This window comes from Pseudophryne corroboree, chromosome 6 (assembly GCF_028390025.1).
Source record: "Pseudophryne corroboree isolate aPseCor3 chromosome 6, aPseCor3.hap2, whole genome shotgun sequence".
NCBI classification, from domain to species: Eukaryota; Metazoa; Chordata; class Amphibia; order Anura; family Myobatrachidae; genus Pseudophryne; species Pseudophryne corroboree.
Window position 1 is genome coordinate 772,247,724 of NC_086449.1, and position 24,424 is coordinate 772,272,147.

Here is a 24,424-nt window from a genome sequence, read left to right on the forward strand (position 1 = left end):
CATGGCTCGCTTCGCAGGCCATGCTTCGGGCAAGGTTACCGTTCCAAATTGTAGTCCATGTGGATCGTTAAGTATGAAAAAGTTCAAAAAAAGAAAAAAAATTGTGAAAAACTCATGTCGAACTTTTGACCTGTCGACATAGAACATGTCAACCCAGAGACCCTATCAACCTAGAAACCCTGTCGACCTAGTTACTGTCGACCAATAGTTTTCGACCTAGATAGTGTTGACCTAGTTACTGTCGACCTAGAGACCGGATCCCGCGGTGTTCAGGGCTTAGTCAATAAACATTTGCCTCAGGGTCTTATTTTTGAAACAGGCCCCACCAAAAATGGGTTTTCTATCTTTTTTGGGGACTATTTAACAAGATATAAAATATTCATCTTGACACTGTCCAGCAGTGGTAAGTCGATAAGCGATCCATAGGGACCCTTCATTGCCGGGGCACACTGGAAGCTGGGTCTCGGGCGTCCAGAGCAGATTCAAGCAAAAAAAAAAAAAAAAAAAAAAAAAAAAAAATATTTTTTTTTTATTAATAAATAATATAAATGGAAATGGGAAAAAAATATTTTAATAGTAAAGCATCTTATATATATGGAGGCCCAGTGCAATGCCATCTGATCTCGAACATATTTCCTCCAATTAATTAAATAGGCACCTTCGTTTTAGCTAAACGTTTCTGTATTTTTTTCACTGCTCAGTTTATCCAGAATGACTTGCACTGAGATGTAAGGTGCAAACTGTGCGTAGGATGAGGCACAGGGGCAGATTGTGAGACAGAACAAGTCATTTTGTACCTGGAACAAATCGTGTTGCAGTGCAAGGTGTGCAAATACCTGTACATTTATTTATTTATTGCATGCAGGGTAAATACTGGCTGCTTTAGCACGTAGCCCACATACTGTATGCTGGAAATCTTACACTGCAATGTACTTTTGAGTTTGTACAAGAAGCTCCAAAAATCTAAATCTCTCTGTACATTTGACATCTGCCCCACATGCAGTGTAACGTGGTTTTGTCAAGGTGCAAATTTTAATTGCTCTTTTTTGCTTTGCTTCTAATTCCGAATCAGCCTGACAACCTCTACCAGAGCTCATGATTAATATACTCCACCCCCACACTTCTCATTGACCATTACACATGTCTGTTCAACTGCAAACACTGCCATCTTGCCAGGGCCGTAACTAGGGCGGTGCAGCATGTGCCACCGTACAGGGCACCGCAAGGCAGGGAGCGCTGTTCTGCATCACCTGTCAATTTTCTGTCTTTCATCAATTTCACTTGCAACTTCCTCCTCTTTAATCCCCGGGATTACCTGCCCACTCCCATCTCTGCATGTCCCTAAGCACCTTTAGCCACTTATACCCCTTTCACATCGCACAAATAACCCGGTATCGACACGGCATATTGCCGTGTCGACACGGGTCAGTGTGCGATGTGAAAGCACTTTCCAAGAATTAGCGGGTCGTCTGACCCGTAATTCAACTCGGTATAAAAGAAGGATTATACCCGGGTTGAATACCGGGTCAGGTGCAGTGTGAATGGGAGCCGCGTCGATGCGACACGGTTCCCATTCACAGCATAGGGAGAGGCGGCGCAGGAGCCCCTGCTGCTGCTGCGCCCCCCCCACCCCCCCGCTGCTATGGCAACCGACCCGGTATATTGCCGGGTCGGAAAGCCAGCAAAGGTGCGCAAACGCCGTATCCCACCCAATAAGGACACGTTTCTTTTACCGGGTGGGATCCGGCATTTGCGATCTGAATGCGGTAATACTGTACTCCTTTATTTAAGGCACACATTTCAAAATACTTTCATACTTCTCATATAGGAGCAAATAGCTCCATGAGTAAGGTGTCTGACTGCAATATGGAAGGTCACAGGTTCAGATTCTGGGTATGACAGTATTTTGAAATGTGTGCTTTACATAAAGGAGGATGTGACTAAAGGTCTTGGGTATGACTGCTTAGAAATGTGTGCTTTACATAAAGGAGGATGTGACTAAAGGTCTTGGGTATGACTGTTTAGAAATGTGTGCTTTAAATAAAGGAGGATGTGACTGAAGGTCCTGGATATGAGTGCTAAGAAATATTTGATTTTAAATAAAGGATAATGTAACTAAATGACAAAAAGCTCTCAGTGAAGTGCATAAATCCATTTTCTTGGGAGTATTAGAATAGGTGTTCTATAAATGTATATATATCTCATATGGCAAGGAGCACCATAGCAAGTGCTTTCACCTGGCTCCAGAGCTCGCCATATGTCCCTGTTTTAAAAATATGTAGGATGGGGCAATGGTGGTCATTCCGAGTTAATCGCTCGCTAGCAGTTTTTAGCAGCCGTGCAAACACTATGCCGCCGCCCACTGGGAGTGTATTTTAGCTTAGCAGAAGTGCGAACGAAAACATTGCAGAGCGGCTACAAAAAAAAATTGTGCAGTTTCAGAGTAGCTTCAGAACTACTCAGCGCTTGCGATCACTTAAGACTGTTCAGTTCCTATTTTGACGTCATGAACACGCCCTGGGGTCGCCCAGCCACGCCTGCGTTTTCCCTGGCACACCTGCATTTTTTCGAACACTCCCTGAAAACGGTCAGTTGACACCCAGAAACGCCCTCTTTCTGTCAATCACTCTGCGGCCAGCAGTGCGACTGAAAAGCTTCGCTAGACCTTGTGTAAATCTACATCGTTCGTTGTGAAAGTACGTCGCGCATGCACATTGTGCCACATACGCATGCGCAGAAGTGCCGTTTTTTTGCTTCATCGCTGCGCAGCGAACATTTTCAGCTAGCGATCAACTCGGAATGACCACCCATGTTTTTGTTGGCCCATTGCAGCAAAATGTCTAGTTACGCTCTAATCTTGCTATATAGCTAAGGTAGGCTATCTTCTCTTTTCAAACATTTTACAAGTCTTAAGTGTCTGCTTCTCATAGGCCAATAAGCCTTAAATCCTATATATAAAGGCCCGTACACACTGGTCGATATATCGGGTGTTCTCTTGAACGGCCGATATATCGCGGGTCCGTCGGCCAGTGTGTACGGCCGATACGTCTGTGAACTCCGTCGTTCACAGACGTATCGCGTCGGCTGCGCAGCACAGCCGACGGCCAATATATCTACCGATATATTGGCGCGTCGCTGTGTGTGTACGGGGCGGTCGGCCGACCGCCCGTACACATGCTGCGGTGGCCGGCGGTGATTGACAGCTGAACTGGGCGGGCGTGTGTACACGCCCGCCCAGTTCATGACGTCAGTCCCCGACGGATCGGGCAGTGTGTATGCACAGCACACTGACCGATCCGTCCATAGATATATCTGCAGATCAATTGATCTGCAGATATATCTATTAGTGTGTACCCACCTTAAGACTTCTGCCTATTTTATCAAAGACCTCCTGGTGAGGGCAGTGCCCGGTTGCAGTGCCCCTTTTGTGTCCAGGAATCTGGCTGCACTGGCAAGTATTAGGGCCACTCACACTGCATCTGTTGCCGTGGTAGCGGCTGCGATAATATGCAAATGCTAGTTGCAGCCATTCCCTTTGTGTACTAGAGCGCGCCTGCATGAGCCAGCCATAAGACTCCCACTGTCAGCGTCTCTGCACGCTGTAACACCGCCGGTGATTCTTGACACGCAGCCATCGGCACACCATCAGCACTATCACCAGGCCTATGGCAGGTGCAGTGTCTCCATCTTGCCATTGCCTCTGTGTGTCAGGGAATCCGCCGCTTGCACTGACATTCCTGCCACGCTCCCATTACACGCCCATGAGAAAGACATTTTTTGGCGTTCACTTCAGGCCACCACATTGTCGCTGCCAGAAACGCCCATCACTTTGCCGTCCCATTCCAAATACCGTCTGTCCTGATGGTGGCAGCACCTTTATTGTGTGCATTCTGATTCATGTGCCTGCTCTCCTTACAGTGAACAGCTGTCAGCACTCGGTCCACCAATCAGCACGCTGACAGCCATTCACTGTCTGGCTGCTGACTATGAGGCAGGTAGGGAATGCTGCACACTGATTAGTGGATATCTCCAGCCTCCACCAATCAGCATGCTCTACACAGACACTTCCGAGGCTCGAAGGCCCCTAGAATCGTGAGGCCTTGGGCATTTGCCCAGTGTGCCCATATATGGTAAGATGGCTCTGATACAGCTCCCATTGGTTTCTCATTTTTAACTAACATAATATACACCAAAGTCTCCCTCTGTGTGTTCATTATCTGTGCATCAGTTAGTACTTTGCACAGCGGCTCAGTGAGGTAATGTGCGAAACGAGAATCCAGTCATGGGTCTGGGTGCAATGACCTCTAGGATCTCAGGTAGCTCAGCAGGCAGCTGCACTGTACTATTAACATGAATCATTTAGATGCTCAGCTTTGAATGAACAGAAGGATAACTGAAGCAAGACATCAATGGAGCAGGCGTAAGACGAGAGAGCCTGTGAACAGACAGATGATGCTAGATAATGCATGTCAGTGTCAGTATGCAGACTCTTGCTCTATCTGTATAAGATTCCCATGAAACCTGATCCAGGGACTCAGTGCTTACCCGGCATGATATGTGCAGGTAAGTGGTGGCTGGGAAACCAGATTCCTATGGCTAAAACACATGGGCACTCAAAGGAACACTCTGCACCTACACTAAACTTTTTTTCATTTAATGGGTTATGACTTTTTTCTCTAACGTCCTAAGTGGATGCTGGGGACTCCGTCAGGACCATGGGGTTTAGCGGCTCCGCAGGAGACAGGGCACAATAATAAAAGCTTTAGGATCAGGTGGTGTGCACTGGCTCCTCCCCCTATGACCCTCCTCCAAGCCTCAGTTAGATCTTTGTGCCCGGCCGAGAAGGGTGCAATCTAGGTGGCTCTCCTGAGCTGCTTAGAATAAAAGTTTAAGTTAGGTTTTTTATTTTCAGTGAGTCCTGCTGGCAACAGGCTCACTGCTACGAGGGACTTAGGGGAGAGAAGTAAACTCACCTGCGTGCAGGATGGATTTGCTTCTTAGGCTACTGGACACCATTAGCTCCAGAGGGAGTCGGAACACAGGTCTCACCCTGGGGTTCGTCCCGGAGCCGTGCCGCCGACCCCCCTTGCAGATGCCGAAGTTGAAGAGGTCCAGAGGTCCAGAAACAGGCGGCAGAAGACTTTCAGTGCGCCATTGTTGTCAGCACACTTCATACCAGCGGTCACTGAGGGTGCAGGGCGCTGGGGGGGGCGCCCTGGGCAGCAATGTATTATACCTTTTTTATGGCTAAAATACATCACATATAGCCCTTGAGGCTATATGGATGTATTTAACCCCTGCCAGATCTCACAAACTCCGGGAGAAGAGCCCGCCATTTTAGGGGGCGGGGCCTATTCTCCTCAGCACACGGCGCCATTTTCCTGCTCAGCTCTGCTGTGAGGAAGGCTCCCAGGCTCTCCCCTGCACTGCACTACAGAAACAGGGTTAAAACAGAGAGGGGGGGCACTTATTTGGCGATATGATTACATATGTGAAAATGCTATAAGGGAAAACACTTGTATAAGGGGTTGTCCCTGTATAATTATAGCGTTTTTGGTGTGTGCTGGCAAACTCTCCCTCTGTCTTCCCAAAGGGCTAGTGGGGTCCTGTCCTCTATCAGAGCATTCCCTGTGTGTGTGCTGTGTGTCGGTACGTGTGTGTCGACATGTAGGAGGACGATGTTGGTGAGGAGGCGGAGCAAATTGCCTGTATTGGTGATGTCACTCTCTAGGGAGTCGACACCGGAATGGATGGCTTATTTAGGAATTACGTGATAATGTCAACACGATGCAAGGTCGGTTGACGACATGAGACGGTCGGCAAACAAATTAGTACCTGTCCAGGCGTCTCAGACACCGTCAGGGGCTTGTAAAAACGCCCATTTACCTCAGTTGGTCGACACAGACACGGACACTGACTTCAGTGTCGACGGTGAAGAAACAAACGTATTTTCCTTTAGGGCCACACGTTACATGTTAAGGGCAATGAAGGAGGTGTTACATATTTCTGATACTACAAGTACCACAAATAAGGGTATTATGTAGGGTGGGAATAATCTACTTGTAGTTTTTCCTGAATCAGATAAATTAAAGTGTGTGATGATACGTGGGTTTCCTCCGATAGAAAATTATTGGAGGTATACCTTTTCCCGCCAGAAGTGAGGGCGAGTTGGGAAACACACCTTAGGGTGGATAAGGCGCTCACACGCTTATAAAAACAAGTGGCGTTACCGTCTCCAGATACGGCCGCCCTCAAAGAGCCAGCTGTTAGGAAGCTGAAAAATATCCTAAAAAGTATATACACACATACTGGTGTTATACTACGACCAGCAATCGCCTCAGCCTGGATGTGCAGCGCTGGGGGGGCTTGGTCGGATTTCCTGACTGAAAATATTGATACCCTTGACAGGAACAATATTTTATTGACTATAGAGCATTTTAAGGATGCATTTCTATATATGCGAGATGCGCAGAGGGATATTTGCATTCTGGCATCAAGAGTAGATGTGATGTCCATATCTGCCAGACGATGTTTATAGACACGACAGTGGTCAGGTGATGCAGATTCCAGACGGCACATGGAAGTATTGCCGTATAAAGGGGCGGTCCATCGGACCTGGTGGCCATGGCAACAGCTGGAAAATCCACTTTTGTTACCCCAAGTCACATCTCAGCAGAAAAGGACACAGTCTTTTCAGTCTCAGTCCTTTCGTACCCATAAAGGCAGGCGGGCAAAAGGCCAGTCATATCTGCCCAGGGTTAGAGGAAAGGGAAGAAGACTGCAGCAGGCAGCCCATTCCCAGGAACAGAAGTCCTCCACAGCTTCTGCCAAGTCCGCAGCATGACGCTGGGGCCATACAAGCGGACTCAGGTGCGGTGGGGGGTCATCTCAAGAGTTTCAGCACGCAGTGGGCTCACTCGCAAGTGGACTCCTGGATCCTACACGTAGTATCCCAGGTGTACATTGGAAATTCGAGACGTCTTCCCCTCACAAGTTCCTGAAGTCTGCTTTACCAACGTCTCCCTCCGACAGGGAGGCAGTATTGGAAAAAAATTCACAGGCTGTATTCCCAGCAGGTGATAATCAAAGTACCCCTCTTACAACAAGGGAAGGGGTATTATTCCACACTATATTGTGGTACTGAAGCCAAACGGCTCGGTGAGATCTAAAAGATTTGAACAATTACATACAAGGGTTCAAATCAAGATGGAGTCACTCAGAGCAGTGATAGCGAACCAGGACGATATGGTGTCACTGGATATCAGGGACGCTTACCTACATGTCCAAATTTTGCCCTTCTCACCAAGGGTATCTCAGGTTCGTGGTACAGAACTGTCACTATCAGTTCAGACGCTGCCGTTTGGATTGTCCACGGCACCCCGGGTCTTTACCATGGTAATGGCCGAAATGATGATTCTTCCTAAAAGAAATATGGACGCTTTCCTGATAAGGGCAAGGTCCAGAGAACAGTTGGCGGTCGGAGTAGCACTATCTCAAGTAGTTCTACGACAGCACGAGTGGATTCTAAATATTCCAAAATCGCAGCTTTTTCCGACGACACGTCTAATGTTCCTAGGAATGAATCTGGACACAGTCCAGAAAAGGATGTTTTCTCCCGGAGAAGAAGACCAGGGAGTTATCCGAGCTAGTCAGGAACCTCCTAAAACCAGGAAAAGTATCAGTGCATCATTGCACAAGGGTCCTGTGAAAAATGGTGGTTTCTTACAAAGCGATCCCATTCGGTAGATTTCACGCAAGAACCTTTCAGTGGAATCTGCTGGGAAAATGTTCCGGATCGCATCTTCAGATGCATCAGCGGACAACCCTGTCTCCAAGGACAAGGGTGTTTTCTTCTGCGGTGGCTGCAGAGTGCTCATCTATGAAAGGGCCGCAGATTCGACATTCAGGACTGGGTCCTGGTGACCACGGATGCCAGCCTGAGTGGCTGGGGAGCAGTCACACAAGGAAAAAATTTCCAGGGAGTGTGATCAAGTCTGGAGACTTCTCTCCACATAAATATACTGGAGCTAAGGGCAATTTACAAGGCTCTAAGCTTAGCAAGACCTCTGCTTCAAGGTTAGCCGGTATTGATCCAGTGGGACAACATCACGGCAGTCGCCCACGTAAACAGACAGGGCGGCACATGAAGCAGGAGGGAAATGGCAGAAACTGCAAGGATTCTTCGCTGGGCGAAAAATCATGTGATAACACTCTCAGCAATGTTAATTCCGGGAGCGGAAAACTGGGAAGCAAACTTCCTCAGCAGGCATAACCTCCACCCGGGAGAGTGGGGACTTCAGCGGGAAGTCTTCCACATGATTGTAAACCGTTGGGAAAAACCAAAGGTGGACATGATGGCGTCCCGCCTAAACAAAAAAAAAAAAAAAAACTAGACAAATATTGCGCCAGGTCAAGGGACCCTCAGGCAATAGCGGTGGACGCTCTGGTAACACTGTGGGTGTACCAGTCAGGGTATGTGTTCCCTCCTATGCATCTCATACCAAAAGTGCTGAAAATCATAAGAAGGAGATGAGTAAGAACGATACTCGTGGTTCCGGATGGGTCAAGAAGGACTTGGTACCCGGAACTTCAAGAGATGCTCACGGAAGAACCGTGGCCTCTACCTTTAAGAAAGGACCTGCTCCAGCAGGGGCCTTGTCTGTTCCAAGACTTACCGCGGCTGCGTTTGACGGCATGGCAGTTGAACGCCGGATCCTGAAAGGGCATTCCAGATGAAGTCATCCCTACCCTGGTCGAAGCCAGGAAGGATGTAACCGCAAAACATTTTCACCGCATTTGGCGAAAATATGTTGCGTGGTGTGAGGCCAAGAAGGTCCCTACAGAGGAATTCCAACTGGGTCGTTTCCTACATTTCCTGAAAACAGGACTGTCTATGGGCCTAAAATTAGGGTCCATTAAGGTTCAAATTTCGACCCTGTCATATTTCTTCCAGAAAGAACTGGCTTCAGTGCCTGAAGTTCAGACGTTTGTAAAAGGGGTACTGCATATACAGCCTCCTTTTGTGCCCCCAGTGGCACCTTGGGATCTCAATGTTGTTTTGAGTTTCCTAAAGTCACATTGGTGATCCACTCACCACTGTGGAATTAAAATATTTCACATGGAAGGTGAAGATTCTATTAGCCCTGGCTTCAGCCAGGCGTGTGTCAGAATGGGCGGCTTTATCATATAAAAGCCCTTACTTAATTTTTCATTCTGACAGGGCAGAATTGAGGACTCGTCCTCAATTTCTCCTTAAGGTGTTTTCTGTTTTTTACATGAACCAACCTATTGTGGTACCTGCGGCTACTAGGGACTTGGAGGACTCCAAGTTACTTGACGTTGTCAGGGCCCTGAAAATATATGTTTCCAGGACGACTGGAGTCAGAAAATCTGACTCGCTGTTTAAGCCTGTATGCACCCAACAAGATGGGTGTTCCTGCTTCTAAGCAGACGATTGATCGCTGGATTTGTGGTACAATTCAGCTTGCACATTCTGTGGCAGGCTTGCCACAGCCAAAATCAGTAAAAGCCCATTCCACAAGGAAGTGGGCTCATCTTGGGCGGCTGCCCGAGGGGTCTCGGCTTTACAACTTTGCCGAGCTGCTACTTGGTCAGGGGCACACCCTGACTGAGGAGGACCTGGAGTTCTCTCATTCGGTGCTGCAGAGTCATCCGCACTCTCCCGCCCGTTTGGGAGCTTTGGTATAATCCCCATGGTCCTGACGGAGTCCCCAGCATCCACTTAGGACGTTAGAGAAAATAAGAATTTACTTACCGATAATTCTATTTCTCGTAGTCCGTAGTGGATGCTGGGCGCCCATCCCAAGTGCGGATTGTCTGCAATACTTGTACATAGTTATTGTTACAAAAATCGGGTTATTCTTGTTGTGAGCCATCTTTTCAGAGGCTCCTTCGTTGTTATCATACTGTTAACTGGGTTCAGATCACAGGTTGTACGGTGTGATTGGTGTGGCTGGTATGAGTCTTACCCGGGATTCAATATCCTTCCTTATTATGCACGCTCGTCCGGGCACAGTATCCTAACTGAGGCTTGGAGGAGGGTCATAGGGGGAGGAGCCAGTGCACACCACCTGATCCTAAAGCTTTTATTATTGTGCCCTGTCTCCTGCGGAGCCGCTAAACCCCATGGTCCTGACGGAGTCCCCAGCATCCACTACGGACTACGAGAAATAGAATTATCGGTAAGTAAATTCTTATTTTTTACGGATTTGTCATAACATCCCAAATGTGAATGGAAAATTGGAAGGTGTGTCCCATTCAACACTGCTCTGCATAGCAAGGTAGCGGTAATGAGAAGCAAGTGCTGTGACATTGGAACCATCGATGGTTTGGTTCTGTTGTTTGATGTTTTTAACATCGATGGTGAGTTCGCTTCTTCTTTTTTTTTTTTCTTCGAAGTGCAGACAACAGCCAGATCCTACTTCCCCATCATGTAGAGATGACAGCCCTAGCCAAGATATCTCTAGGGAAATGTTTCAAGCCTTCTAAAGAGTGGAGAATATGACAATTGTAGAAGTTACCAATAGCAACCAACACAGCATTACCTATCATTTTATAAATGTTACCTAGAAGTCCAAGGATCAGCGAGATCACAGCTGCCAGTCACATTGTGGTTGCCCCAATACCATCCAGACACCAAGCCCATACTAGGCTGCTTGTGGGAGCCTGCTTTGTTCCGCGGCTGCTCTGAAACAATGGCTTTTAACCAGTGTTTGAGCCCAATCAATGTTTTGTGACCGATGTTAAAAATATCAGTTCTATTGATGGGGCAGATGTGCTAAGCCTTGGATGGAGATAAAGTGGAGAGAGATTGAGGTCCAACCAACCAGCTTCTAACTGTCATTTTTCAAACACAGTCTGAGACATGACAGTTAGGAGCTGATTGGCTGGTACTTTATCTCTTTCCACTTCATCTCTCTACAAGGCTTAGTACGTCTCCTTATATTCCCCCTCCGGGCCCACTGGGTGGTAAAGTATGAAAAAGTCGATTTCAATGAAAAAAATCATGAAAACCTCTTGTCGACTTTTTGACCTGTCAACATTTTAAATGTCGGTATTATGTCCTTGTTGGTATTCTAAATGTTGGTATTTTGACCATGTCGGGTTTTTGACCATCGGTTAATAGTTGTCGGTATTTTGACCGTCTGGATTTTGATTGTAGGTAAATTGACCGCACCCCCTCCTACATATAGGGGTCTATTCATAAAAATAAAAAAATCACTAATTATCGCATCGGTCCGATGCGATATATAGCTGTTATAAGTAGCAAATCATGTATACTCACCCTTCCGGTGAAGCAATGTGGTGTCCCAGGCTCCAGCAATGCTCTCTTCTCCGACGGTCCCCCTCTGTGGTGCTTGAAGTCAGCCGGCGGGTCCTTCTGCGCATGCGCCACTGGCTGACCTCCCGTAAGGCCGCAGAGGCTGATAGGAGGTCTGGGGGCCGGAGCTAGCGCCGAGTGCGGACAGAGAGCAGGGAAGCATTGAGCTTCCCTGCAGTTACCGCACCACGGTTCAGGTTTCGCCATCCTGAACTCCATGGAGAAGCGAAAAGCAGAGCTAAAGTATGGTGATGTGATTGAGCCGTGGAGCAGGGGGGCCGCTCGAGAAGTCATGGAATTCTCCACGGTAACCTGGTCCATGAATGGCTTGAAGCAGAGAAAAGCCCTGTTTTCCGCAAAACAGGGCTTTTCTCTGCTTTATGAATAGACCCCATAGGTCTCTTATAATCTCCGATCCCTACCGCATGCCGCTGTTCCAGGTGAATGGGTGTGTCCAGAGGAGAGGGGTAAAGGGCAGCCTAGTGTTAAGGCCATACCATCATTGCGATGTGGCCACAACCCCATTACCCGTTCAACGTGTCCCATGAGGTACATATACCACCGGATGAGAAACCTCACCGGCGTTTTGCCAAAAGCAAAGCCATACTCATCTCTCTGTCTGGCTGTCTGTCCATACTAGAGACAGAAACAGCCGCCCAATGCCGCATCGCTGCCCTGCAAACGCCCGCCGCTGTCAGTCACATTGCAGTCGCATCCATTGGGAATGCGACCGCAATGTGTGTGCCCGCGAAGCCGCGATGCCATCGGCAAACTGCACTGCGGGCCGCTGATGCGGACGGGTCTGAATGACCCCCTAAGTACTAAATGAAGTATTAAAACAAAACAATACATTTATCCAATACAATATTTTTTAATACATTTAAATCACTTCTCAATCCTCCCTCACCCAACCCACCAGGCACTATCAGTGTGCAAGATCTTGCTTCCTACTTCAAGGACAAGATTGATAAGATTGGATCCCTCCATTGGTTACCTGCATTCTACCGTATTCAATATAAAATACTTTTACTCACACACAAGGCCATCAACCAAACTACACCAACGCACATCTCTTCGCTTATCTCAAATATTTCCCTACTCAACCTTTTCGATCTTCACAAGATCTACGTCTCTTATCCACACTCATTATTCGCTCTCATTGACGATTTCAGGACTTCCTTCGGGCTGCACCCACTCTGTGGCATGCCCTACCACGCACAATAAGATTCTCCTCTAGTCTCCAAACCTTCAAGCGTTCCCTGAAAACTCACCTCTTCAGGAAAGCTTATCAAATTCCGTAACGGCCCACATAACCTTCAATGCCTCCCTATCTAGTTACATCCCCACTGTACAGTCCACACATATCCTCACATAATTTCTCTTTCTTCACTTTCCCATCCTCCTGACCCCAGGCCAACATCACTGTGTGACCATATCATACAACCCACCAAGAACCTTTGCAATCTGGTGGACCATTGTGCAATAGATAGCACCTATCCTTGTGTATCAGTGCCTATTTCCCTATAGATTGTAAGCTCGCGAGCAGGGCCCTCCTACCTCTATTACTGTGTGTTATTACCCAGTATTGTTTTATCACTGTTGTTTCCAGATGTAAAGCGCAACGGAATTTGCTAAATAATAATAATAAATAAGTACCAAACAACCAGCTCCTGTCATTTTTCAAACCCAACTTGTAACATGACAGGAGCTGATTAGCTGCTACTTTATCTCCATCCACTTTATCTCTCTCCAAAGCTTAGTACATACAGTAGACCCCTCTGGGCTTGAACTGCACTGTTGTAATACACCGTACTACTGTATAAGCTCGCGGAGGTTTGCTCTGTGGCACACTGGCATGGAGGGAGTTTCCAATGTGTACATACTGTAGACAATGCCCGTAAATTCACCTTACCACTTAATCCCTTATACAGTACCTCAAAAAAGCTGATTTTGGCAGCTAGCGACAAGTATCCAGCCATTATCTCATGTTTGCAACATTCTACCTGGAATGTGAGAGGCTTTTTGTGTGCGAGGGAGAGGAGAGGAAGCAGAGGTGTTCATAGGTGTGTCATAGCCACAGAACAGAGAAGGGAAGATGGAACGAGACAGGCGACCAGGAGAGTACGCAGACAATACCCACTACACGCACATCAGGAACTAGCTGAGCTGTAGATCCTCCATAGACCCCCAAGCCACTGTACAGCAATGGAAGCAACATAGGTAGATGCATAATGCAACAATTAAAGATAAAAACAAATAAAATAAAGTAATATCAATATAATTTCAAGACAGTATTATAGAAGGGAGACCTATATGGAACGAGAAAGAGCGGAGAGACTCTGCAGGAGACAGAGAGACAGAGAGAGAGGGGCAGAGAGAGAGAGAGAGAGAGAGAGGTAGAGAGAGCAGGAAGACTGCGTCAGCAGCCTCTGCCTCTGGTCAGTGTGGTGAGAAGAGGTATTTTGACAGACACAGCCAGTTGCAGAGCAGCTATGAGACATCCAATCCGTCTACACTTAGCAAAGGAGGGGAGTGCTGGTAAATGAACCAACTCTAGTGCTGGCTAGCACAGGCTGACAGACACACAGTGTCAGACCTCAGAGACAGCTACAGGAGGCGAGAGCGGTGCTGTGTGCAGATGCAACAGGTGAGTAGGGACACAACTGAGAGATGCCTTCTGCGACAATGTCCTGAAATTACTTAACCACTTTTTGCCTCCAAAGATCTATTCGTGGCTCAGGGGTTAGGCAATCTGCGATCCTCCTGCCGTTGATGAACAACAACTGCCAGCAGGCACCGACATAGTTTAGAATGTTTGTTTAAACCTATTAACCTACCACCTAAAACTGCATCTCTTGTCGGCACAAAATGTGCAATAACAAGTTAACAAATAATTCTGGAAGCTCGACTTGTAATAACAAAAACCATATGACATCTAAATATAATACTTGTCTGTATACGGGTAACGGGGAAGTATAGCATTTTTACATTCAGGTTTATGTGTTTTTTTTCCTCTCCGTCACTAAAAAAAAACAAAAACACTTTGAAAAGTCAGGATTTGGGTTGCAATAGTGCCAGGGGTTCCGTTAACAGCCTCCAAAAATGAACCAGATGCTTCTCTGCATGCTAAAAATACGTTTATTGTTCTATATGTTTTTTACACGTATGTCTGAGCTAACACGCATGGCCAAGCAGTTTTCAGAGAAAGCAGTTGCTTTGTAGCTAATTTGCTATAATATTGTTTATCAGTTGGATACGTCTTCATACATTCTAGATAACAGATGTTTCCAGTTTGCGTGATGGAAGTTTTTGTTTTGAAGTTTTGAAATTTCTTTTCTATCTTGAATTATTATTATACTGTGTTTTACTGATTATAACAATTGTGACACAATCAAGGGGGTGGTATCATTTCATTCAGTACTCACTAGTGCGCAAACTAATAATAGGGCTTTAGTAATATTATCTATAATGATGATGATTACTATATATAATGTTTGCATGATGTCTGAGAATGCGTCCGTCTTCTCCTCCTCTTCACTCTCTAATATCATTCCTTGCTAATATTTTAATCTGTCTTAAAGCTCTTTACCTTGATTACAAATAGGGAAGAGCAAAGTGTGGGGGGATAAGTAGTCAACAGTTTAGTTTTATTTGTATTTTCTATGAACTTTCTAACAATTGGCCTTCAGATTGTATTTATTTTGTCTTGTGGCTGATCTTTACTATCTATTGTGTTTCTAGGTTATTGTGTCTACCTGTGAGCCTTTTCATAGGTGCTTAAATGTGCTTGTATAAATATATGCCTTGTTGACCTTGCACGTTTGCTGCAACAGGTAAATATTCCAATGTAATGGTAAATGTGCATTTGACAATGCAGCGGGATGCTAAATAAGGATTTGGGCCAAATCAGCATTTTTGATGAACGTGACTTTTTATATCTTCCCAGTCTTTGGAGTGTTCCCTGGGAGAGCTTGTCGCAATATTGGGCTTTATTCAAGTTTTACTATTTGTGCATCTGTTTCTCCGTGTGTTTTTGCTTTGCTATTGTTGACAATAATAAATTTTTTTGTGCCTGTTTGTGCCTTTGGTAAGATGATACCAGGATATGCACGGTTGCGTCTCAGGCAATGGAAATCGGGCATGGCTCAGGAAAAATAACAGCTGCTGTGGTTGTACTGTTGGGAGCCCCAGAATCTCCGAGAGGTGTGGGCACAGTGGCAAACGTGCCAGTCCCAGGGTTTTGTATGATGCAAACCTCTTTGTTCCTCTTACACATTGCTCTCAGCTGTTTGTTGCAGATTAGAGTCGCAGAAGAAACTCTTTAGAGAATTACCCTCTAATGTCGCTGTCTATGTATAGAGGTGGGAGTGCAGTCTGAGTACTAGTACTCAGTACTCTGTGTTACTCAATCTTCCTCTTGCTGAAGCTTCGGCTCGTTACACAGACTAAACATCTGTTTTCACCGGCTGGATTTTATTGCAAGGATAAAATGCACGTCAGTATTTTCCCTTCAGTAAATTCCAATTGTAGTACATGTGTAGTTCTGGATAGACTAGAACACAGGTTCTCAAACTCGGTCCTCAGGACCCCACACAGTGCATGTTTTACAGGTCTCCTCAGAGAATCGCAAGTGAAATAATTAGCTCCACCTGTGGACCTTTTAAAATGTGTCAGTGAGTAATTAATACACCTGTGCACCTGCTGGATTACCTGCAAAACATGCACTGTGTGGGGTCCTGAGGACCGAGTTTGAGAACCACTGGACTAGAATAATGCTTGTGAGGGACACTACGGATTGAGGGCCTATCGTGTAGACAAGAGGTATGATCTGGCACATGGCACGGCTAAGCAGATACTCTGCAGTCATCAGCATACGGAGTGGCTTAAGACAGGTATCACGGCCAGTGCACTGTACGACAGGTATTGTGCCACTTGTATCAAAAAAGGCGCTCCGCCTGTATATCCTGGTCAGCAAACGCTCAGGGGCATCTCTTTTGCACATTCGCAGGGAGGCTTCAACCCTGAATATGCATATATACAGTATATATACAGAATATGCTGATACATTTATGCTGAGCTGGGAGTGCAAAGAGACCTCCCCAAATATTTGTAATCTCATGGACATTCCATACACCTGCCTGGAATACATCACCTTTGCTCCTGCTTTATTTCATAACAATTAAGCCTGTTTACTTGTAGATCCCATTTATTTTGCTGTTCCATTTTACTTCTCACCAATGTAAAACTCCTAACCTGTAGCTTCTGATTACTTATATAACACTAACATTATAACCTCTCACTAGTGTAAAGCCTTGGTGAGGTTGGCCTGTGCTGACTTGGGGGGTCCAGTGCCCTGCACTTGTACCTTAGCATTAGGGAACCACCAGATGAGGTCACCTGGTCGCTGTCTGAGGGCACATATATTTTTGGCCAAAAATTATGCTTTGCACCTCAATTTGCTCTATGTTAGATTGCAGAGTTTATTATAATATTCTGATTAGCAGTGCTTAGTACTATAGAGTGTGCATCTGTGTTTTCTTTGTTCCATTTTATTTTGTGTAATTAAGTCACCCATACTGTATACTGTTTGGAGGGCTAATTTCATTATATATAACATAATAATGGTCCATTCTTCCTGCGCGTTTCACTGAAACAAAAACCCAAATAACAACATCTGTATGAGATCAATCAAATGTTAATTAGGGCTGCATGAAAATCCAGTCTGGCCATGACTGTGACCTACCATTAAGTGCCCTTCTTGGCTGATGCTACTAACTGGGGTCCATGTGGCCTGATTGCTCAGCCTGAGCCATTTCGGTCTTATTTCATCACCCAAAAGTGTGGACAAGTGGCACACACCAGCATGTCCCCTCCCTTGTTTGGCCAACTTAAAATATGGAGAAGGCCATTTATAAATCACAGCATAGCAGATGTGCAGTACAAATGCAGTTCAGGTCTCACGCACATATATCCAGATTTTCTCCGGGATGTTTAGGGCTGTGGAACCACATTTGCGAAGCAGAGGTTTCCTCAGGTGGTGGGGTTTCCTCAGGTGGTGTCAGTCTAAAGGTGTACCTAGAGATGTACAGAGCAAAATGCGCAGCCGCTCTATGCAAAGACAAGATTTATTTTGCAGAGTGTAAATTTTTGAATGAGATAAGAAGATGGTGTCTTAGATCTTTCTTAATGACCCAATCCTGCGATGCTTTACTGTAGATGGGTGTGGGTTGATAGATAGACAGTGTCTAGTTAGACAGTCAATAGATAGACACCATATGTTAGACAGACATTAGGTCGACAAGATCAAAAGGTTGACAAGAAAAAGGTCGACACAAAAAAGGTAGATACCATATGTTTTGTATTTTTGTGGTTTGTGTGGATAGTTTTGTCATCTCGGACCCCCACATGTAGAAAGGCATACCCTCGCGGGGCTCGGTGGCTCGCTGCAAGATTTATAACCAACTCTATGCCAACATGGCTAGAGAAGGTATAAAAAAAGTCCAAAAACATGTAAAATAAAATAAAAACTTGTGTCTATCTTTTTTATAGAAACATAGAATTTGACGGCAGATAAGAACCACTTGGCCCATCTAGTCTGCCCCTTTTCTTTATCCTTTAGGCAGTCTCAACCCTTTTTAAACCTTATTTCTTTGTACGGATATTCATATGCCTATCCCAAGCATGTTTAAATTGCTCTACAGTCTTAGCATCTACCACCTCTGATGGGAGATTATTCCACTTATCCACTACCCTTTCTGTGAAGTAATTTTTCCTTAAATTTCCCCTGAACCTCCCCCCCCTCAAGTCTCAGTGTATGTCCTCAAGTTCTAATACTTCTCTTCCTTTGAAGAATGTTTCCCTCCTGAACTTTGTTAAGACCCTTGATATATTTGAAAGTTTTCTATAATGTCCCCCCTTTCCCTTCTCTCCTCCAAACTATACATGTTAAGATTTTTTAGCCCTTCTTTGTACACTCTCTAATGCATTTATATCCTTCTGGAGATATGGTCTCTAGAACTGGACACAGTATTCCAAATGGGGCCGAACCAATGACCTATACAGTGGCATTATCAGTTATTTTTTCCTGCTACTGATTCCTCTCCCTATGCAACCAAGCATCTGACTTGCCTTTCTCATTGCTTTGTTGCATTGCTTTCTTGCCTTCAAGTCACTTGAAATCGTGACTCCTAAATCCCTTTCCTCCTCAGTAGTTTCCATTATAGTACCCTTGATACTATATTTAGCCTTTGGGTTTTTGAGACCCAAGTGCATGGTTTTGCATTTTTTAGCATTAAACTGTAGTTGCCACGTTCTTGACCATTTCTCAAGCCTACCTAGGTCATCAATCATTTGTTTTACCCCTCCCGGTGTGTCTACCCTGTTGCATATCTTTGTATCATCTGCAAAAAGGCATACCTTCAATTCAATACCATCTGCAATGTCACCAACAAAGATATTAAAGAGAACTGGACCAAATACAGATCCCTGAGGTACTCCACTGGTAACATTTCCCTCCATAGATTGCACTCCATTAACTACAACTGTCTGTTTCCTATCCTGCAACCAGGTTCTTATCCATTTAACTGTTTTATAATCCACCCCCACGCTTTCAAGGTTATTTAGCAGTCTGCGATGTGGGACAGTGTCAAATGCCTTACTAAAGTCTAGATATGCTACATCTACAGCTCCCCCTTGATCTATTATTTTCATCACAGAGTCAAAAAAGTCAATAAGATTTGTTTGGCATGATCTCCCACCAGTAAATCCATGCTGTTTTGGATCCTGTAAGTTGTTTGATTTAAGATATTCCACAACTCTTTATTTTAATAGTTTTTCCATTACTTTCCCTACTATTGATGTAAGGCTTACTGGTCTGTAGTTACTTGCTTCTTCCTTGCTTCCACTTTTGTGCAGTGGAACTACATTTGCTCTTTTCCAGTCCTCTGGAATAGCACCTGTATTTAGTGACTGGATAAATAATTCTGTTAAAGGTGTAACCAGCACATCTTTTAGCTCTTTGAGTATCCTTGGGTGTATCCCATCTGGTTCCATTGATTTATCCACTTTTAGTTTTGAAAGTTCCGTTAGGACCTTCTCCTCTGTAAATGTACTTTCATCTGCCTTATTTTTATGAATGTCCTTGCAACTTAACTGTGGCCCCATCCCTTCTTCTGTAGTAAATACTGAGCAAAAATAATTATTTAGGTGATCTGCTATTGCCTTGTCTCCCTCCACCAAATGCTCACTCTTTGTCTTAAGTCTTATTATTCCTCCATTTGATTTTCTCCTTTCACTTATATACTTAAAAAAGTTTTGCCTCCTTTATCTACTGACTGGGCCATTTTCTCCTCAGCTTCTGCCTTTGCACGTCTGATCACTTTCTTAGCATCCTTCCGTCTGTCAAGATACACCTCTTTGTCGTTATTATTTTGAGTCTGTTTGTATTTCCTAAAAGCCATCTTTTTTGCTTTCACACTAGTTGATACTTCTTTTGTGAACCACACTGGCTTCCTTTTCCTCGTGCTTTTCCCAACCCTTTTGATTCAAAGGTCTGTTGCACTTAGTATTGCACTTTTCAGTATTTCCCACCTCTCCTGCACTCCTTCCAAGTTCCTCCAGTCCACCAATGAATTACTTAAACATCTCCCCATTTTTGCAAAGTCAGCATTACTAAAATCCAACACCTTTGTTTTTGTGTGACAGGAGTTGGATCCTGTCTTTATACTAAACCATACTGCTTGATGATCACTGGATCCCAGGTGCTCACCCACATATATGTCGGACATCCTGTCACCATTTGTAAGAATTAAATCTAATATTGAGTCTTTGCGAGTGGGCTCTCTCACCAATTGCTTGAGAGATGCTCCCTGTAAGGAATGTAGAAATTTGCCACTTGTAGCTGAACTTGCAAAGACCCCTCCCAATTTACATCAGGTAAATTAAAGTCTCCCATGATTATGACGTCTCCCTTTAAAGCCATTTTAGTAATGTCCAACAAAAGGTTCCTGTCCAAATCCTGCCCCTGGCCTGGTGGTCTATAGATCACCCCAATGCGAATAAAGTCCTTCTCCCCGGTTTCGATGGTGACCCAAAGAGCCTCAGTTTTGTCTTCAGTATTTTGTATTAAAGTAGCACTTATGCTTTTTTTCACATACATTGCTACCCCTCCTCCTATTCTTCCTATTCTATCCTTCCTAAATAAATTGTATCCTGGTATAGCTATGTCCCAGTCATGATTCTCATTGCACCATGACTCTGTAATTGCCACAAAATCCTTGTTATCCCTTGTCATTATCGCAGTTAGCTCCATTTTCATGTCGACCTAATGTCTGTCTAACATATGGTGTCTATCTATTAACTGTCTAACTAGACACTGTCTATCTATCAACCGGATACCGTGTAGATATCAGCTGCAATGATGCAGCGACCTCCAGAGAAGAATTAATAATTTCCTGAATAGCTGTAACCAAATCACACTGAAGTATTGTTGAGTTTAAGTCCTGGACAACATGTGGCTCTCCTGGTGTAGCTGTCTTGTAGTTGTAGTGTTGCTGGGACTTGTAGTTTCACTACACATGGAGAGCCACAGCTATTCCAGGCCTGGCATACTGTGAATTATCATCTATACATAGACTACAGATGTCTTCCTGCAGTATGACAGAGCAAAAGCTTAAATGGAAGACTGTGACATTGTAATGGATCGATTTATTAAGGGAGAAAAGCCTTTTATCTGTGTAAAACAGGTGTTTTGCTTGGGAGATATCTGCTGCAGTTCTCCATTATTAAATACTGGGGAAACTACAGTCCGTGCAGGTGTGCCTTGATGATGATGATATTGATGAAGATGATGAGAATGACAGCTATGAAACTCAGCGTATGGATAAGGTCTGGTCTGGCCGCAGATCATGCACATACAGTACAATAGCTCTGCACACATGTTTTTTTCCTGACGTCTCCAACCAGCAGCATCTGCGGCCGAGTTGCGTTGAACTTTGTGCCAGTATCAGGGGTCTATTCACGAAGCAGTGAAAAGTGTGGAGAAGTGAGCCAGTGGAGAAGTTGCCCACAGTAACCAATCAGCTGCTCTGTATTATTTTATAGAATGCACTTTAGAAATGTTATCTTAACACTGATTGGTTGCCATGGGCAACTTCTCCACTGGATCACTTCTCCGCTCTTTTCACTGCTTCATGGATAGACCCTTAAATGAGGATTCCAGTCCAGATCATAAGCAGGACTTTGATGTGTGTCTGTGACTGCACTTACCAGCTCACACTAGAGGGGAATCCATCCACCCAGGTACCGCGTCGCTGGGGAAACGTATGTTCTTTATTTCATTGACATCACAGCGTAGAGTAAGACAGGTGCCGCCTGACATGTAAAGCTGCTATCGCTTTCATGTTTAAGAAATGTCAATACATTTTATTTTTATTTTTTTACTTTTTCCATGTAAGCGGTTCCAGTGGTGCTGGCTTTGTTCTGCTTATCAGTTCCCCATGTGGACATTGGGAGAAGGATGTCTGTGACTCAGGAGATTGCATACATTACACGTGCTGGGAAAGACAGCTGGGGAAGAGGAGAGATGCCTGCTAAGTAATGTGTTATTTGCCCTACTATAGATCAACCTATTCCATCTGTACCTCCGACCAGAGCCGGTTCTAGCCCTTGTGGCGCCCCGAAAAAAGGGACGTGGCTTCATACAGGGGCGTGGTCAGTTACGCCCCCTGTAGAGTTGTGCCCCCATTTGTGCCCCCTGTAGAGTTGTGCCCCTATTTGTGCCCCCTGTAGAGTAGCGCCGCTTAAAAAAAAATACAAAAAATAAAAATAATAATAATTAATACTTACTATCCCCGCTCCTTATCCCCGCTCCTGAGTCCCGACCGCTGCTGGCCTCCGCCGCCGTCATGACGTCTCTCCCATAGTACAGCATAGACACAAGAGGTCAATTATGACCCCTAGCATCTATGTGCCAGTCCCACAATGCTGTGCGGTACCGCAATGACGTCCTCGCGCACCGCACAGCAAAGGTCCTCTACACGAAGGGAAACTAGACGGGTAGCGTCTACCTGTCTAGTTTCCTTCACAGCGCCGCACAGCAGTGGGGGGCACTGACAAACAGTAGCGGATCTTGCCATGGTGCGGCACCCTCTGGACGGCACCGGCATCCTCCGGAAGGCGGCGCCGCAGGCAAAAATCCTGTGTGCCCGTAGCAAGATCCGCTACTGCCTCCGACCCCTGAGATTATCACTGAGGGCCTATTTCAGATCTAATTGCTTGCCTGCGTTTTTTGCTGCCTTGCGATCAGACAGTCGCCGCCTACAGGGGAACGGTAAAAGCGATGCGTGATCGCATGTGTTGCAGAGCTGCATAAAAATCAGTTTGTGCAGTCTCTGCGCAGCCCAGGACTAACTTACTTATCCAGTGCGATTGTATCCTGCTGTTCGGGGCCGGAGCTGACGTCAGACACCCTCCCTGAAAACGCTTGAGTCCGCCTGCGTTTTCCGGACACTCCCTGAAAACGGTCAGTTACCACCCACAAATGCCCTCTTCCTGTCAATCAGCTTGCGAACGCCCGTGCGAATGGATCCTTCGCACCATCCCGTCGCTGACCGGCGAAGCGCGTTGTAGCCATCCGGAGCGCCGTCGCATTGCGGTGCATACGCATGTGCAGTTTGGATCTGATCACCCGCGGTGCGAAAACGCACATCAGCGCTCAGATCTGAATGACCCCCTGTGTCGTGAATGATACAAAAACCCAGTGTAACATGAGATAATGCCCTCTCCTGGAGGTGGCGCTCCAAGCATCTGAGACTTTGGGCCCGAATGTGAGGATGCCCAGGTTGGGCAAAACCATGCCTTGTAAATGATTTTAAAAAAAGTCAGAATTTGCCCGTCATCCCGCACGACCTCTGAACTCGCCCTTTATTTAAATGGACAAGTGGATTAGTTATTAGTAAAGTGCAAAGAGACAATAACTATTTTCGGGGGATTTCCGCAACAGCCATTTTTCGGGAGATTCCAGCATAAATTAAACATTACCGATATATAAGGGGGGAAGGGGGGCAAAAGATCTCTCCTTCATTTTCATTTGCAAAAGCAGCCTGCACAGCTTTCTATAGGGGCTGTTAAGATGTGAACTGTACCAAGCTGCAGTATGTGAAGATTTTCCCGGAGTTTGGCCCCAGCCCCCAGCTTACGTCATTGTAGCCTGTGGGATACATAATGCTATTTTGTTTCAGGAATAGGATCTAAAGGATCCCTCCCCAGTGCTGTCCGCTTGCACTTGTGCCGACGGATGTTGGCGAATGTGCAATAGCACGATACTTCTTACTGATTGCCGGGACAGACTCTTATTGGAGACCCCATCCTGGTGACATAATACGTTTAGGCGAACAAAGATTCCTTACTGCTGGGAATTGCGGCTTTAAGGAATCTGCATTTTTCGGATAGGCAGACTGCAATTATTAATAAATATGCCCCATAGAAACACAAGGACATACAAGGTCGAAGGATAAAGTGCAGACACGACAGATGGGTAGGGAGGGCGCGGCTCTGCTCATGACAGTTGATATCTCTTTGGTTATTTACAGTAACACATACGTGTCTGCTGTTCATTACTCCCCTCCAGGAGAGGTGATGTAGAAGTGGGAGGGGCTGGCTACAACCTGCATCATCGTGTCCCCACCTCCTGCCGTGCAATGGTGCGATTGGTGGATCCAGGAGGCTGCAGGAGGATTGCTGAAATTGTATAGTGTCCCAGATATTCCAGAGTGTAGGCATGTACGTGGTTACTGCACTTATATACTTCATTAGTAAATCACACTGAAGGGGAGAGGTGACAAACCTATGAAAGAGATGAAGTGAAGATGCTGCATAAATGAACCAATCATCTTCTGTCGTTTTAGAGACTGCACTAGGTAAATGACAATAAGAACCCAAATGGTTAATATAAGCATCATCTCCGCTTTGGGCCTGATATAGAGGTTGACGCAATAGCGGCTTGCGCAGTTGAGCGAGTATTTGGTACTGCGCATACACACAATATCCTGTGGCGCATGCGTTCCCCTGAGTGTACACAGAGAC

The 24,424-nt window shown here is 45.5% G+C and overlaps 1 protein-coding gene across 2 annotated transcripts in view; it reads left to right on the plus strand.

Moving 5' to 3' along the window:
* Positions 1 to 24,424, plus strand: part of SYNPO (synaptopodin) — a 156,139-nt gene that overhangs the window by 59,234 nt on the left and 72,481 nt on the right. The window contains exon 1 of one of the 2 annotated variants that reach the window (XR_010179705.1): positions 13,432 to 13,988. The exons of the other annotated variant lie outside the window; for it this stretch is intronic. The gene's annotated coding sequence lies outside the window, so the exon portion shown is untranslated. Of the gene's footprint in view, positions 1 to 13,431; positions 13,989 to 24,424 lie in introns of those variants that run through there. 2 annotated transcript variants of the gene reach the window in all.